The following is a 16,885-nucleotide window of genomic DNA, read 5'->3' as shown; positions in this document are numbered from 1 at the left end:
CACTGTCATTTGTCCAATGATATTCAATATTCTAGTGATAAAAAACAAGTAACAGTAATCCGCAATCCTCTTTTTAAAACGTTTTTTGAGTTTTTGAAATCCAAAACACAATTCTGTCTTTGGAAGTTTTAAAGTTTAGGTTAGCCAACAATATACATAGTTCATGTTACGGTAACAAATTATGTTAAATTATGAGTACACTGCGCCATTTTGTTGTAAAATAGTATAAGTGTAAAAACAGTTAGCTATACGCTCCAAACGTTTGCTAAACGTATATATTTTTCTGTCATTTCTTTCAATCCGAAATGGTGTACATTGTAACAAAATAAAACACTGACACTCGGTGTCTATAGAAAATATGACCCCTTTTATCGAAATACTGACTTCTGTTGAAATAAATACCCAGCCTCATAAACTTACTGAAACTACTGATTTAGATATAACATATTTATGCTAGTTCTACCATGATGTAGGCCTTCCGGACTAAGCTGCTGAATCAATTATCCCGGTTTGATGGGCAGACACCTTAACCACTAAAAGTCTAGAAGAAGGTGATTCATCGGAGCATGAATCACAACAAAATTACATGAAAATTGCAGAGTCAATTTGATTGAATCTGTACGTGAGGGATAGTGAAGAAGTGCATATTCCCTCACGGCCTCTAGCGCCGGTACTCAATTTTCAACACTTAAAAGTGCTAGAATCAATGACTCAAATACACATTATAAAGTTGACTTTAACATAATTGAACTTATGCAACATTTAATTATTACGCTCGTAATTTTTTTTTGTCTTATTTCTTCAGTCCGAAATAGTGTACGATGCATCAAAACAGAATCCCGACACCCGGTAAACCTCTCAATCATTTTGCGGTGTTTATGTGGGCTTTCTTTAGGGATTCTAATTTGCTCTATTTTATCGCCACATCAGCGTTGTTTGTGCCGTGTTGAGGCTGTAAAAAGTCGTCCCGTACATTCAGTTAGAGATGTTAAATTTTCGATCCTTAAAGAACTCAGCACGACATTATTGTTGTGCTTGTGGTATTTTTAGTGGTATTTTTATGCAATTCTTATGTAATTTTGTTGTGATTAATGCTTCCGAAGGATCACCTTTTTCCGGATTTTCATAACGTCTGATCCCCTTTCAAAATTCCATTTTATTCAGTACTGTGATATGCAGGCTTCATAACCTCTGATCCCCTTTCAAAATTCCATTTTATTCAGTTCCGCCCATTGTTTTCTCGTTGTTTAGGACACACGCATTCTTTTACTTGGGGACAATATGGCGCTTTTCATGGAATCATTGAAGGCTCCATGATAACCGCCATATGAATACATCTGTGGATGTTTCAAAATTCAAAATTGTACCAGTTCATGTTGAATTTAGCTTAAGCCGGTGCTAGGGGGCGTTAGCGATAGTTTTCACTTGACAGTACTGTCCATAAACAGGATCAATCAAACCAAGCCTGCAACATTTTCAATTTTGCCGTGTTGGGCTTTCTTTAGGGATTCTTATTTTCTCTATTCCATACATTTTGTTCTTTTTTTTTCAACGTTTCAGTGGTATCCAGTGACATTCACTATAATATCAAAGTGATGACTCTAAAGGTCTTAACAACTGGATCACGAACAATATTGTAATAGTTATACCTTATCTAATCATTAAAATAATATCACTTCCGTGCAACTACGGGCTAAACAACTTATTATTTGCAACTTTAACCTTAAAATTAAAGACAAATTTAATCGCTCGGTAAAATTAGGTTCACCGAATTTATGCCAATTGAGAGACAATTGTACAGGAGCGTCCTGGTGCTTACTTATAGTGTTCCATAGTAGTTTACATATTTTATAATTCCTAAGAAGAAGCCAGAGATGATTTGAGGGAAATAACCAAACATCTAAAAATCTTATTTATTCTTTATTTATTCAGCAAAATTAGAAATAAACTGGTAGAAATGTCATTCTCTTCATATATTAAACATTGATTTAGTACGTTTAGTAATACCAAGGTTAACTTTGTTAAAACTGTGTAATTGTTCAATTATTTTTACTTATGCATGCAAAGTGCTTCATAGATCGCAACTTTCGGACCAGGTATATCGGCGATGGAGCAAATAGAGAGAAAAATCACTAAAGAAAGCCCAACAAGACAAAATTGAAAATTGTACAGACTCGGTTTGATTGAGCCTGTTCATGGTCGGTAATGGAAAGTGCAATTTACCGTCTACGCCCCTAGCACCAGCTTAAGCAGAATTCAACATGTAATCATGGTAATGGTGAAATTTTGAATTAAGAAACATCCGCAGATGTATTCATACGGTGGTTATCATGGAACCTTCAATATGATACTTTCATGTCATTCCATGAAGAGCGGCGTTTGGTCCCCAAGTAAAAGAATGCGTGTGCCCTAAACGAGAAAACAATGAGCGGAACTAAATAAAATGGAATTTTGAAAGGGGATCAGACACGTCAAGACACTTCACCCCAAAACATATCAAATCTCAAATTTTGAGGACACTTTACTTCCCGAGAAGAGAGAGAATATGAACCTCTCAAGCCACAAAGAACAACTTTAAAAAGAACCCAGTAGAGCATCGAACAATAGGAATACGGTTAAGGGAGGCACCATACGCGGTTTTCAAATTGAAAACAGTTTGTATGCCAAACTAAATTATTTTAAGCTGTTACCAAACTAAACGATGCTAACTTGCATATGACATTAATGTTAGTATTGTGCAGCCGTTTTTCTAACCAAATATCCTAATCCCTTTGTTATATTTTTCAAGAAAGCATCATAGAAGGTTGGTGGTTCGTTTTCTTTATTTTCCTTTGCATAAAAGTGCTTGAAATATATTTAAAATCGTCATAAGTTGCAGATTTTATTTTTGCAATACTTCACAGAAATTATCTACCACAATTGTACTAAAATTTTAATACATACAAACAAACAAACAAACAAACAAACAAACAAACACAGAAACAAACAAACACACTGCAGTTGCCATGAATCAGGTTCTTATTTACCAATATTCATCATCTAAATCGTCGATGCTTTCTTGTAGAGGGGTCATATTATTATGAAACAGGTCACCTAATCTTACAAGATGACAACAAATGATTGGGGGCATTATTCAAGGGGTCACAAGTCTTTGCAATAGTATTTTTTCTTCGTGTTTGAGGTCATAATACTTTGACCGGTAGGTCAATATAATATGACCGGGTAGTCAATATTCTTTAAAGATATTAACCAGACCGAGGGGGAGTCATAATTATATGGGATCCATTTCTTCATTAACACCATATACCATAGGTAAACAACCTGATCTACCGTATACATGAGAGTCACGACATAATCTAAGCTAGAAATATACTTACCCATGATATAAATACATGATCAGATTTTTTACCAATATGCTGTATGAAGTATTTGTTACATCAAGCTCCCATCCATTAGTTGATCCTTTAATTGTAATATGGTCTCATAGCTTTTGATACTACACTTTTAATCCTTAACCCGCTGCAATTGTATGATGAATTTATAATGATTTAAATTTGAAACAGTTCATTCGAAGTTTTTGGGATATTATTACTAAAAATACAAACAAAAATGAGCTGCCGACATAATAGGGCCTGATCAGGTTGTTAGGAAGACTTCCCTTGGTCTATACTGGTTGTAATAGTAATTCACTTTCAAATCCAGTAGGTTTAGGGTTTCAATCATCATTTGATTTTGCTTGGTTTAAACAATATTTGTATCTTTTTCCATATTTTATAACAAAATTCCAATACATAACAAAAGCTTAAAGCTGATATAAAACTCTCTCCTGTAAAAACATTTCAACAATTTATTTTAGTAACAACATAATATAGCTTTTGTAATTACAGTTCATTGTACTGCATTTAGTTCCTTACATATATTTACAAGAAGATAATATATAACTACTACATAAGAAATAAGTAATAGAAAGAGCACCGAAACACGAGGCTATCTGATTTGTACGAGGGGGAGTAGCCCCCGAGTATTAATCAGATTGCCGAGTGATTTGATGTTCTTTCTCTATAGTCAAACATAAAAGCACGTTCCCTGTTGTCACAATATGAAACCCCGGCAAAAATGAACCAATGAACGAACATCTGAATATGACATTTCTGTCGCTTTCCCTTTCTTTGCCGTCACAATATGTAAACCCCAGCAAAAATGAGCCAATCACTGGGCATGCTCTGGAGTGCGGGTAACTAATACCCGCACTCCAGTTAACGCACTGTGCATGTATATGTATACGATTTAACCCTGACACATTTTCAACAGAAAGGTCTCCAAACTATGATACAACTTTTAAAGGATCATAAAGAGGAGCAGAGCATAGCAAAATGTGTTAGACACAATACTAGGTCAAATATAAATATTTCGCCGACATGGGGAAAAAGGAGACAAATAAACGAAAAAAAAGTTATCAGAACAGAGGGGCAGAAAGTGGAGTAAGGGGGTCACTGTGTTATACTGGAATGTGTAGTTCCTGTTTAAAAGAGTAACAAAAAATTAAATCTTTAATTTGCCTAATTATCAGTCAATTTAAATTGCTTGAGTTACACAATGATGTCTTTTCTTGTGACAATATCCTACAGTTATTATAGCATATGATAAGAAAAACATGAAACAAAGGCTAACGAAGCAAACAAGGGTAACTCTTGCGAAGCCCTTCCTTGTCAATACCTTTTAAAATAACTAAAAATTGGCATATATTATATATTTTTTTGATTTTGTTTAACTTTTGTGCAAAAATTGCAAATAGGAGCATACTTATCTATCTGTTCAGAATAACAAAATCTCGATTGATTTAGACTAATGACTAATGAAAGAGTGATACAACTATTATAAGTCAATTATATACCATTAAATGAAAGAATTTCTGATATCAAAAAAATGTTATTGTTTATCTACAGCATTGTAACGAGTTTATATCATTATCACAATTCCCAAAAGGCTTCTGTTGCAATATAGTTTATCAATGATTTATTGGTTAACCTTTATTCAAAGCACAATTCGTGAATTCACAATATGTATCTTTAATTGATAAGAAAGTTATCACGATGTAGATATTAAGATAATTTTCTTACCATTAAATAACAATTTAACTCGTGTGAAATATCACGTATATGACATTATTAAAATACTTTGACATGACCTTTGGAAGCTTTGTTTAAAATCAAATATCATTTAACGCAATACCATTAAAGATATATTATATTCAAATTTGATACTATAGAAAATACTGATATTGAATTGCTATACAGTCTCCTTTTTTAAATGCAAGATAAACATCCTTTACTTCACAGAGATAAGAGATAATAAAAGACAGGGTATGTTCAGAGCCCTACGGTTACTTTCCGACTTTCTATTGATGTTTTCCAGTCAATTAGGGGGAGGGGAAGAGGGGGTTGGATGTTAGTTTCATTAGCGTCACTTTCTTTCCCTATTTGATCTTTTTATATATGTTCAATGATGCACTTGAATAAGTGTTTTATCATTTAGGAAGTGTTTTCATAACCTTTACATATGCTAGAAAGCTGTTGAATATTTTTTTTAATAAATCTAGATTTTATTTTCAATTTCGACATATTTTAGGCATTGAAAAAGATTTAAACGCAAATTGTGTCCTAATTGACTACCAGTATATTGAATAGGTGAAAGAGTTCTAATTCCTAATTCGTACCTAAATAAAGTAATTTATAAAGTAAACTATTTTGCAACCATATACAAAACAGAATTGGCACGCTTACTAGATTTCCATTTGAAAAAGAAAATCCAATCTGGGCTAAATAAAACCACAAAGTTGTTAAGGAGAACATTAAATGTATAAATTTTTCACAGCTTATTAACACTGTTAATAGAAGTACTTACAACTTATTGATGTGTAATAAAATGTCCTTAGTTAAAGAAAAACATACACCCTATGAACTTGACAAAACAAATGTAAGCTATAAAATAGCTAATACCTAGTTAACCAATGTTTATTTGTATAAAAACTCTTTAATCTATACATGGCAATTTCGCAAATTGGTTTTTAAAGTACAATTTTTGTCAGAAATAAGGAGTTTCAGTGCCTAAAAGCGAAATGTAAATATTTGCCACAGGAAAAGAGAAGGTGGTAGGTTTAGACTTTATCTGACCTACGTGTTTTGAAGGCTCCATAGCCTCTGTTCAACTCTCAAAGTTTCATTTCAGTCCAACCATTTTCTTCTAATTGATGATCATACAGAATCTTGTAAGCGCCACATCAATAGTGTCATGCTTTTCAGTATTTATCAATTTGGCGCATATCATATTTATACCCATTGTTCAAGATTATATAATGAATACTAACTTTCTGACGTGGATGAAAATAAAATAAAAAATAATAATTAATGGTATGATGGTTATCGCCTTAAAGTGTTCTCAGAATGACCATTGATCAAGATATTATTTAAACATGCACAATTATATTCTACTACCGAGCCTGCAACATTTTCAATATTGTCGTGTTGGGCTTTATTTAGGGATTCTGTTTTACTCTATTTTGATTTCAAAAGATTCTCTAGACACAGTATCCTATTTTCAGAAAGTCTATTTTCAAATTTGTTTTTCTACATTTTTTTCTTTTATTTCCGGATATTCTTATCATAATTTGCATTTTGCTTTTATCGCGTATTCCAGAAGAAATACAAATTTAAACATCATATTGATATTTTACCTCTGCTAGGTATGACAAAAAGTCTTTTGAAAACCAATAAAGGGTCTGCTTATTTAAACACAATTTAATGATGTATCTTATGCATTTGATGAGATGCATATGTAAAAACAGTGAGATACGGTATAAGTCATACCACATTGTTTTTTTAATTAGTGAAATAGAGAGATGATATAGTATTAGTGAAATAGAGAGATGATATAGTATTAGTGAAATAGAGAGATGATATAGTATTAGTGAAATAGAGAGATGATATAGTATTAGTGAAATAGAGAGATGATATAGCAAAGGTGATTGTCATGAAGTCTAGGTTACTTCATTTAAACAATTATGGTACACTTTATGGTAATGTTTGACATACATTGATGCAATAAATAACTAAATGAATAAATAAATAAATAAATAAATAAATAAATAATTGAATAAATGCTCAAAGTATAAATAAATAAATGCTTATATCGAAGTAAGTACAAGAGTAGTTTATACACACCGCGAAAAACATTTAAACACAAACATGCATAGGTGAAGTTTTATGTACAAAAATGCTAGCTTGTCATATACATGTAAAGAAGAACAGAACTACAAGGAAGAGCAATACCCCAATTATTTAAAATAATATGAAATTAAATTAAAACTAATCTTTTGTTTCATTTTGATAGCTGGTTCTCAAATTGATATTCGTTCAATTGTGCGTTTTCTATGATTATAAAAAGAGCGTCGCTGAACCGGACAATATTATAGTATGTGGAAACGAATTGTGTACGGACAGACGTACATCAACATGACACGACACAAGCATACTTTTATTATCGTTTAGAGATAAATGCTGTTTCTGCAAAATAGACATAAATATATATCACATATCAATATCTGCTAAGTACTGCAATTCAGATTTTATCTATTGCTATAATTGCCTACTAAAACATACGTTACGGTGATTTTCCTGTCAACTACATTTATGTGAAAATTTTATCTGGGATGACTATTGATTTTTGATATCAATTTCAAACATTTTCAGAAGATTTTTTTATAATAAAAGAATTTAAAATATAATTGATTTAATTAGTATTTGATTAAGTTTGGACTCATTATATAATATTATAGTCGAATATCTCATTCGCTATTTTTAAGCTAGTGACAGATGTCTTCAATAGAATCAAGTTCGATTTCCAACATTGTAAATATTTGAATAAATCAAATATATGTTTACTTGTAGATCTTAAAAATATCTTGAATTGAATATATCAATAGGCTTTCTGATTACATATTAACATATCAGTATGTAAACCAAGGTCTACATTAAAACACGATTTAGGTATTATTAGCAAGAGATTATGGTTTCAATCAAATGATACGCTTTCATCAATCAGTTAAATACTTTGGAAGAATATTAGCTAGGAGGAATTATGTGAAGGTCTTGACAAAGGCGTTTCCATTAAATACATTTTACGATAAAGCTAATGTATTCTAACATGTAAATCAATTCTTAAAGACTCGGATTACTTGGCAAGTAAAATATCATTTTAAATATTCATTTGTTGTAAGATATAGACAAACCGCCGTATCCATTGACATATTCATACTTATGTACGTCTTTTAGAATAAATCGTTTACTGGGGTTAGTTAGGTTCTTAAATAATTAAACATTGTATAAAAAATGCTGTAACGAAAGTTCCTGCTTGTTTTAAGCGTTCATGCCTTTTAAATTAAAAAGCAAACTCACTGCGATGATTTAAAACGTGTGACAAGGGAGATCAGCGAAACATGTCTCGTAGAGGAGTTCGACATTTATTTATCAAAGTAGAAATGTATTGTGCATATACCAACGAACGAAAGACAAATCAACTGTTGATGCTAAAAGATAATTTTTAAGAAATCATAATGTGAGACAAATGAAAAATAAATATGCAAAATGTGCTAACAATGTCATACATTTGCTGTCCCCCACCCCCGAAAAAATCTAGTAGTCATCCGGACATACGGATATGATTTTTTTTAACGTGAAGATTTATAATTTTGTCGAGCTTTGTCTAAACTAGTCAAAATGGTAACCTGTTAGATCACCCAAAACGTTAAGATAGAAAATGTTGCAGGCTCGTTTTGATTGAGTCTGTAATCATAAACTGTCAAAAATAATTTAAATGCGTAATAAAGTTATTTCAACGACATTTTATGAAGATTTATGTTACAATGTTTATGGCATAGCGTTAAATATAGGATACAAACAATTAACATTGGATATTTGCTGAAGCATTTATTCATTTATTTACTTTTCTTTAGTATATTATCATGATTATATAATTAAATCATTAGATGTAAAATATCAGGAAACAAAACTAAACTGTCTATAATCTGTAGATAAGAATAATTATCAATGACCTTGAACTGCTCCTAAAACACAGTGAGAAATAACTCATTTAATATTTTATATCATTATAATGGTTCCACCATTTTTCTGAAAATTGATACTCTAGAAACATCATAAACCAAGTTAAACTACTGAAAATAGATATATTCGAAAAATGAGAGAATTTTAATGGCAATGCACAGTAAATACTGAATAGATGTATCCGCATTATCCATAAAATGTATTTCTATGGAACAATGAACAAAATGTGCTTGTAACTGCTACATTTTAGGCTAAGCCTCCTTGCTTAAAATATATTCTTTTAAAGCAAAAATGTACATATGCATTTAGATATAAAAAGACAAATGGCAAAATAATCTTAAACTTGAAAAGTAATCCGACTCTTTCAGAATAAATTAACATGTTAAAATACATTAAACATTACTGTTATATATTATTAAAGAAAACGCCCCGAACAAGACCTTAACATAATTCATCAAAGCTTACATGATGCAATTGTGTAAACTGAATTGTTGAAAATATACAATAATACTGAAATCCTAATCTACGCCAAATTATTCGTAAATCGTATCTTAATGTAGACCTTGGTTTAAAATCCGATAGGTTAATATGTTAATCGAAATGCTGATTAAATATTCTATTCATCGTTATTTTCAACACTAACAAAAGAATTTTGTTCAAATTCTATGCGAATTCTCTCTCGATTTTACATAAATTGCTTGTGTTTTAAATGGAACCGGGTTTGTATTTGTACTAGGCATTACTTAGTATTATTATAATCATTATTTATGCAATAATTATCGGTTTTAAATTACGGCTTAATTTAATTAGTACAGCTTTATCAATATCAGTCTTATTCAATCAGTTTAAACGATAGATGCTATTTTCCGCTGAAATAATAGGGACCTATGGCTATATTCTAAACTTGAAACCGGTATACCGGAAGAAAACTAAGAATTAAAACGGGGTGTAATGTTGAGGGAGGGTGCATTTAATACAGAAACTAAACGAGGTGTAGCTAGATTGTAGATATGATTTATTACGGTTAAATATATTATAATCAGTTCTTGTTTATCTTTTTTCAAGAAGATGGAGAAAGGTCTCGTATCAGAGTTTATGTATAATAAGAGGATAGTAATATTTGAAGATTTTTTTTAATGTCTACAGTTTCATTTTAGTTCTTGCTTGGTAACATCAAAAATGTAAGAGCATAAAAGATCTAATAAGTATCAAAACAGGGTTTAATTAACCAGATGGTGGAAATGATAATGTAACAATTTGAAAATTCAGAATTTACAGTTGTTTCTGGCAGAGATGAAATCATTAGAAAACGCTTAAAGTAAGAAACCGACTTCTAAGCTTGCCAAATTACAAAGATGAAACGGAATTAGCCTGGCAGTGATTGTTTAAGCAATACTGTTGACCAATATTCTATTATACATATGTTTAAGAGCTATTAAAAATGTCAAAGATACGTCAATATGAAATAATTTCACAGCTTATTACTGCAATGTTTGCTTGCCAATCAGACTGTTTTGTCACGTTCTTTGTATACCAAAGTAGTAAACATGATCCATGGGTATTGCAGAACTTTGGGTCAATGAAATGGACTTATACCTTATACAGTTTATTCTTTTTTAAATTTGCTATTATCGCTATTATCTCCTTAGCGAGACTTAAATACAATTTATGCTATAGAGTTGTCATTGAGCCAGACATCATTTGCCGTTCTGCAGTCTCCAGTAAGGAACCTTTACTCTGTTTCAACACCTTGTAAAATTATTTTGACATGCTGAATAATTTTTACATTACTATGAACATATTGAGCGTTTTTAAAGATAGAAAAAAACTAGATAAAAACGTTTTCCAAATGTATACAATCCCGACAATATAAATTTAAAACACACAATTAAAATTATTCTGCATTCGCCAAATAAACTGGTAACAGTTAAATATGACCCCTTTCCCAGTCTGTAATGGTATGAGTTTATAAATCAGGTAACATCGCAGTAGAGAACAAAAAACAAATAAAACAAATGACACAAAGTACACACTTGCCTTTTCAGAATAGTAATTTTACCTTAATTTAAGCAATTTTCATCATTTCTAGTGTAATATGATACAAAGTTATTTATCTATACATATTGAATGTAATTGTATACATCTAGTATTTATTCCTTTGCAAAATAACTGTATCTCTGTTATTTCCTTTTGTCATGCAAATTTCATAAATAAGACGAATATTTTCTCTGACGTAATTTCTTTTATATATCAATAATGTCTCGTGTGTTCTTATAAATTTACCTAGACTGAATTTAATTTGTTTGGAATGCAACCTGCAGCAATTTTACAGACAGTTTTAAAAAGTTTTTTATGTCTCCAGTTCACGAATTGTTAAGGTTTTGGGCCATAGCACTTTTCTTTTCTAAAATTATCAGACGTTTTTTTCCTAAACAGGTTATGACCGTATTATTCGAGGCACTACTTGGACGCAATACTTACCTTTTTTGATTACATCGGAAAAACCAAGTGGAACACTATGATGGACAGTTTTTAAAAGCATTTGGCCTATATTGTCTTACTTTTCGTCTTGCTTTGCTTCGTCGGGCCCTTGCAAGTGGTAATCCAGTTGCTCTGTCTTCCTTTAAGGCAATGAGTACTATTTTTTGGGTCATTGAGTTTTCTTTTTATACGCCACTAAATGATCATTACTATGTTTTACTTATTTCACCTTTTGTTACCCTAACCAATAGAATTTCACTTGACGGGGATTCATTTTATTTACGCTGAGTCGTTGGAACATATTAGGACTATGAGGAGGTTTGATGCACTATTAACCGGTTTAACTCCCCAGTAGAGGTTAAATTTTGAACAATTCAATGCGGCGCCCCTCTAGAATCCTAAGATGTATGTCATATATATTAATATATGCTAATTGTGATGACACTTGTGTCCCTCCTTTTTCTTGTCAACGGGGTAAGTATACCCTTTCCTCTAGTTTTTTTTTTCAAATTCTTTCCTGCCCTCTGATGACTTGCCCCGTACTTCACTTCAGTGTTGTTATATTTTTCTGGTCCTTCGGGATCATTGATGCCAGCACTATTAAGTGTGGAGAATTGAGTAACGCTCAAGCAGGTGCTAGGGGGCGTGAGGGATGTAGCATTTTACATTATCCCTCATGTACAGACTCAATCAAACCGAGTCTGCAGTTCTCTTGTAATTTTGTTGTGATTGATGCCTCCGAGGGATCACTTTGCTTCCAGATTTTTTTTTCTACTACACGCTAAACCCTGTACTGGCCTTTTTCATTAATTGCCCTTTTAATGTCTTTGGCGATTTCTGGTGTTTCCTTTTTAATTGTTTATAATAACGACCCGTCAGTGCTTTTCCCTTGTCCACTCTCCTGTTTTTGTTTGGTGCCCTTCCAGGCTCCTTCCTGGAGTTCCCGTGTTGCTGGCTTTTGTTGAGGGATGCGTTCATTGAATGCTGCTCTTCTTAATTTTTGATCTTGTAGTGATACACAAATATCTCTTATGTTATTTTTGTAGGTATTATTTATTTTTGTCTGGCTTTAAATCGTGTTAAAGCAAAGAGAAGGTTTCAAATGCAGATTAAAAACGGACATATTTTTTGTTTCTAAGCAGATCAGTAATTAACTTTGACGGATATGACATTGATAATGCATATGCAATAATCTTGATATATTTTTTTTATTTTCCTGGAAAAACATTCATTTCAGTTCTTGAAAATTGTTAAGCGTCACTTTCATTTTAAATTTAGTCCTTACTATTAGTACATATACAAAATGTTCCTTTCTACCATTTCATGGACATTTATTTAAATTTCAACCAGAATCTGCAAATTCTTAATATTTCCACTAAAATTTGCGTTTTGTTATATTTGATTATAATTGAACTATTTTTAAGCATCTAAAATACCTAGATATTATTTCAGAAAATACCTAACTATTTTTTTAAGAAAAGACAGTTCTATAAACGTAAAATAATTAATAATATTTACACATAATTTTTCAACCAAAATTTGTTTTAACAAGCTCTATGTAATAAATCTTTATTTTGAAAATGGAAAATAAAACATTTAATCAGTATTGATAAAAACATGTAATGACCAGCTAGGTGGATTTAAATCAATGATTGGAAGAACCGACATGAATAGTAACGTGTCAAATTTCAAAATACGTACATAACAAGCTCATAACTTCAACAATTTCGTCAAATCAGACGATGAAACCTTAAACCAAGTTTGTGATATATGTTACATTAATAAATAGAAATACACAGACAACTAAATTCGAGACGGCGTAATAATTTTTTTAGACGTAGATGAAATAAATGAATAAATAGATAATAATAATAATAAAAAAAACAACAACAACAAAAATAACTTGATTTGAATCAGTGTTATCTAAATCTATGAGTTCTGACTTGGTTTATCCCAGAATTTTTAAAAAAATGTGCATATTAATTAAATATACCACTTTGTACAATTTTCAACAGAACTTTCAAAAATGGGGAAATCCCCGATGTTTTGAAAATTGCAAATATTACTACTTTTGAACGCAAATAAAGGTGAAAAAACTGAATGTTCAAGTTAGACCAATTATGTTAGCCCCATTCCTAGATTTTATTTGGACTATAAAAATTCGTGGCAAAATGTTTGAGCTCTCCAACAATTCTTGGTTAAATGAACTACTGACATCCTAGATAGCACCAGTCTACACAAAGGTAACCCTAAATGTAGCAGCTTATAGCAACCAATCAAAACGTTGTCTACAAATGTTTTAGAGTATCGTTTGTTTACATATTGTTGAAAGGTTTCGACTGAAAAGTAATCCAAGTTAAATTTAATCATAATTTAAGCCATTATTTGATTAAAACCTTTTTGGTTCGTAAAAACTATCATGCAATATTTAGTAATGATCAAATAATACTGGCACAAAAGTTGGAGTTGCACTTTGTGTATCCTATTAAAGTTTCAATTAGTACTATCATGGTACCTGAATATATTTATTTTATTTCAGGTATTTAAGCGCAACAAGGTGCAGACAATTCACAAGAAGCTACCGGTAGGTGTCTTTATTCTTTAACCTTTTTTTGTTTCATATGTTTGTTACATGCTGAAAAGTCTTGACGTTTTCAACAGCCATCCACAAACTGAGACTGCAGCGTTTTTAATATCCCGTGTAATATATTGAATTTGACCTAGTTTAGCTTAAAGTCATTGGTTGCGGTTTTCGTCTGAATTACAATTATTTATTTTTAATATAATCGAGATGTAATGTCTATCTGCGATAATAATTCGATTTGAAAAATGTACATTGAAAATCCATTCAAATTAAACAGAAATAAAAACAGGCTAAATGATATGCGCCTGCATAATGCACTTTCAGCTATAGGTAATATTAAACGGTCTTTTTTCGCTATTGTCCCCCATTAGCACACACACAAGAAAATTCAAATTATTAATTGATATACAAGTTTTAAAAAGGATGAAAGCGCATTTGTGCAATCTATTGCTTTAATAGTAAGAGCACTGAAGTCCAGACAACTGTCTGAAATTTAATTATGAATAAACCAATGCATTTGTGAAAATTAAATGAAGACTATTTATGTCTTTTTAAAGTCGTATGAAATTAAAAATTGTTCTTGATAAAAACAGACGTGAATAGGTAAACTAAAATTATACCATAAAGACAAACTCAACTTCAAAATTTAATTAATGAAGAGATCTTATGTTATGAGTACGCATGTTGTAACTACAGACATACAATTTAAATGACAACGCATGTAGACCGATGAAATGAAATGTTTGAATAGCTTTAAGTTAAAAATAGCAATAACTGGATTGCATATTTTTTGTAATAAACATATTTTACCTAGTGCAAGTTTTTAAGGTGCCTCCGTTGCGGGGTGTTTAAGATCTCTTTGATTTACTTACCCCTCACAGCCTTCGGTTCGATTCCCATCACAGACTTTGAATTCTTTTATGAGTGGAAGCTATCCAGCCAGCTTACAGAAGTTCGTTGATCCCCATTCTGTACATGCAATATATACGAATGTGCACCTGAGGTATTCCTCTACGCTCAAGATGGAGAGTCGCATATGGCTTTGTGCACCTGAGGTATTCCTCTACGCTTAAGATGGAGAGTCGCACATGGCTTTAAGAGTGTCGTTGTGCCTAAAACCTAATAAACAAAGCATGTACATGTACTTTTAGGTGCTAAAACTTTACTGATTAAGCTTGTACATGTGTTTTATAGGTAATTGTTATCGCTTAACCAGGACATTGAAAATTTATAAATGTATTATTAATTATGATTAAATTTAGAAAAATCCCAAAATCTAAAGATATAAAATGTGTTCAAAAAGTTAGATGAAGAAGAAAAGAAGTTACTTTACTTTTTAATTTTCGTTATCATCAACAAGTTTGAGCAATTCTTTTATATGGATTTAAAAACATATCAATAAATGTAGCATTTCATAAGATTATATGGTAAGTACAAGATATAGATACAAAAGGTTTCTGATTCACAATTGGGTATTTGAGATAATGATTCCTTTGTTGATTTATGGTCATCTTAGCATCAAATTTATTCTCCCATTAATTACAAATTGTGTCCTGAAGTAAGTTACAATTACACATAAAACAAAGAATAGATATGCCCATTCAAGAAAAACGTCATAACGAGTTAGAATAAAGCATTTGTAACATATGTCTTCGTGCAGTGCACGTTAGAGCAGATGATAATATGAGATTGGCGATATCACCTCTATCAAACCGTCTGTATTGTTCCATATACTTGTTTCGTGAAACACCAAAATGTTAACGTGATGAGCTTTTCAATAAAACTACAAAAGGACTTAGATGATAAAAAGCTTGAATGCCTTTATGACGGAACAGATAATCATAAACTATCAGTTGAAAACGGGGCGATGGTACAACTCACTCCCACGTTCAATATGAATATAGAAAATGAGTGATGTGCTCATGGAACGAAATTGGCGACGAATTTCACTATTTCTTTAAATGCCCTCTTTTTAGGCAAGCGAGAATAAAATTTATCCCGAAAACTTACTATGAGATACCGTGTTATAGTAAAAGTTGTAGAATTTACTTCTCAACGGTGTAATGATTGCATTTTGTTATGTTAGATTTAAAATTACCTTATTCAATTTGTTTTGATATACGAAGTTACTTAATTTATCAAGAGAAAAAAAAACTAATTATATGCATTGTATCTTGTTAATTAGTTGCATATCCACACCTGTTACTTATATAACTGCCATATAGCTATAGTCATTCTGTTTAATTAGATATAGCATGAAAATATAATTGAAACGCCCACAATTAGAACCTTTTTGATAATGTTGTTGCATCTATGTTACCTGGTTGTAAATAAAATTATTTGTTGTTGTAAATAATTGCAACAGTTAATATTCCGGAACATACGTTTATATGTATATTTGAATTGCATGTGTCTATCAAATGAAATATTTCCATCGACATCGTTGCATACTTCATATGAGAAAACATTATGAACTTTTAATATTTCATAGATGTTTTCAATACTTTATTAATGACCCGTATAGATGTTTTGAAAATAATATAACGAAGTAATAATTAGAGGAGCTCCATTAATAAAAAACATAGAAGATAAGAAAATGAAATCTTATATAAATAAAATTGGACACTTAAAATTGAAAAAAAAAATCGGAGATGAATTGCTATTGTGGACCTAGCAGAATTGAAAAAATTATTTCCCTTCA

Source organism: Ruditapes philippinarum, unplaced genomic scaffold (assembly GCF_026571515.1).
Source record: "Ruditapes philippinarum isolate M1 unplaced genomic scaffold, ASM2657151v2 ctg48_1_1_1_1, whole genome shotgun sequence".
NCBI classification, from domain to species: domain Eukaryota; kingdom Metazoa; phylum Mollusca; class Bivalvia; order Venerida; family Veneridae; genus Ruditapes; species Ruditapes philippinarum.
The sequence above is the reverse complement of the archived record's forward strand: the minus strand, read 5'-3'. Positions refer to the sequence as shown.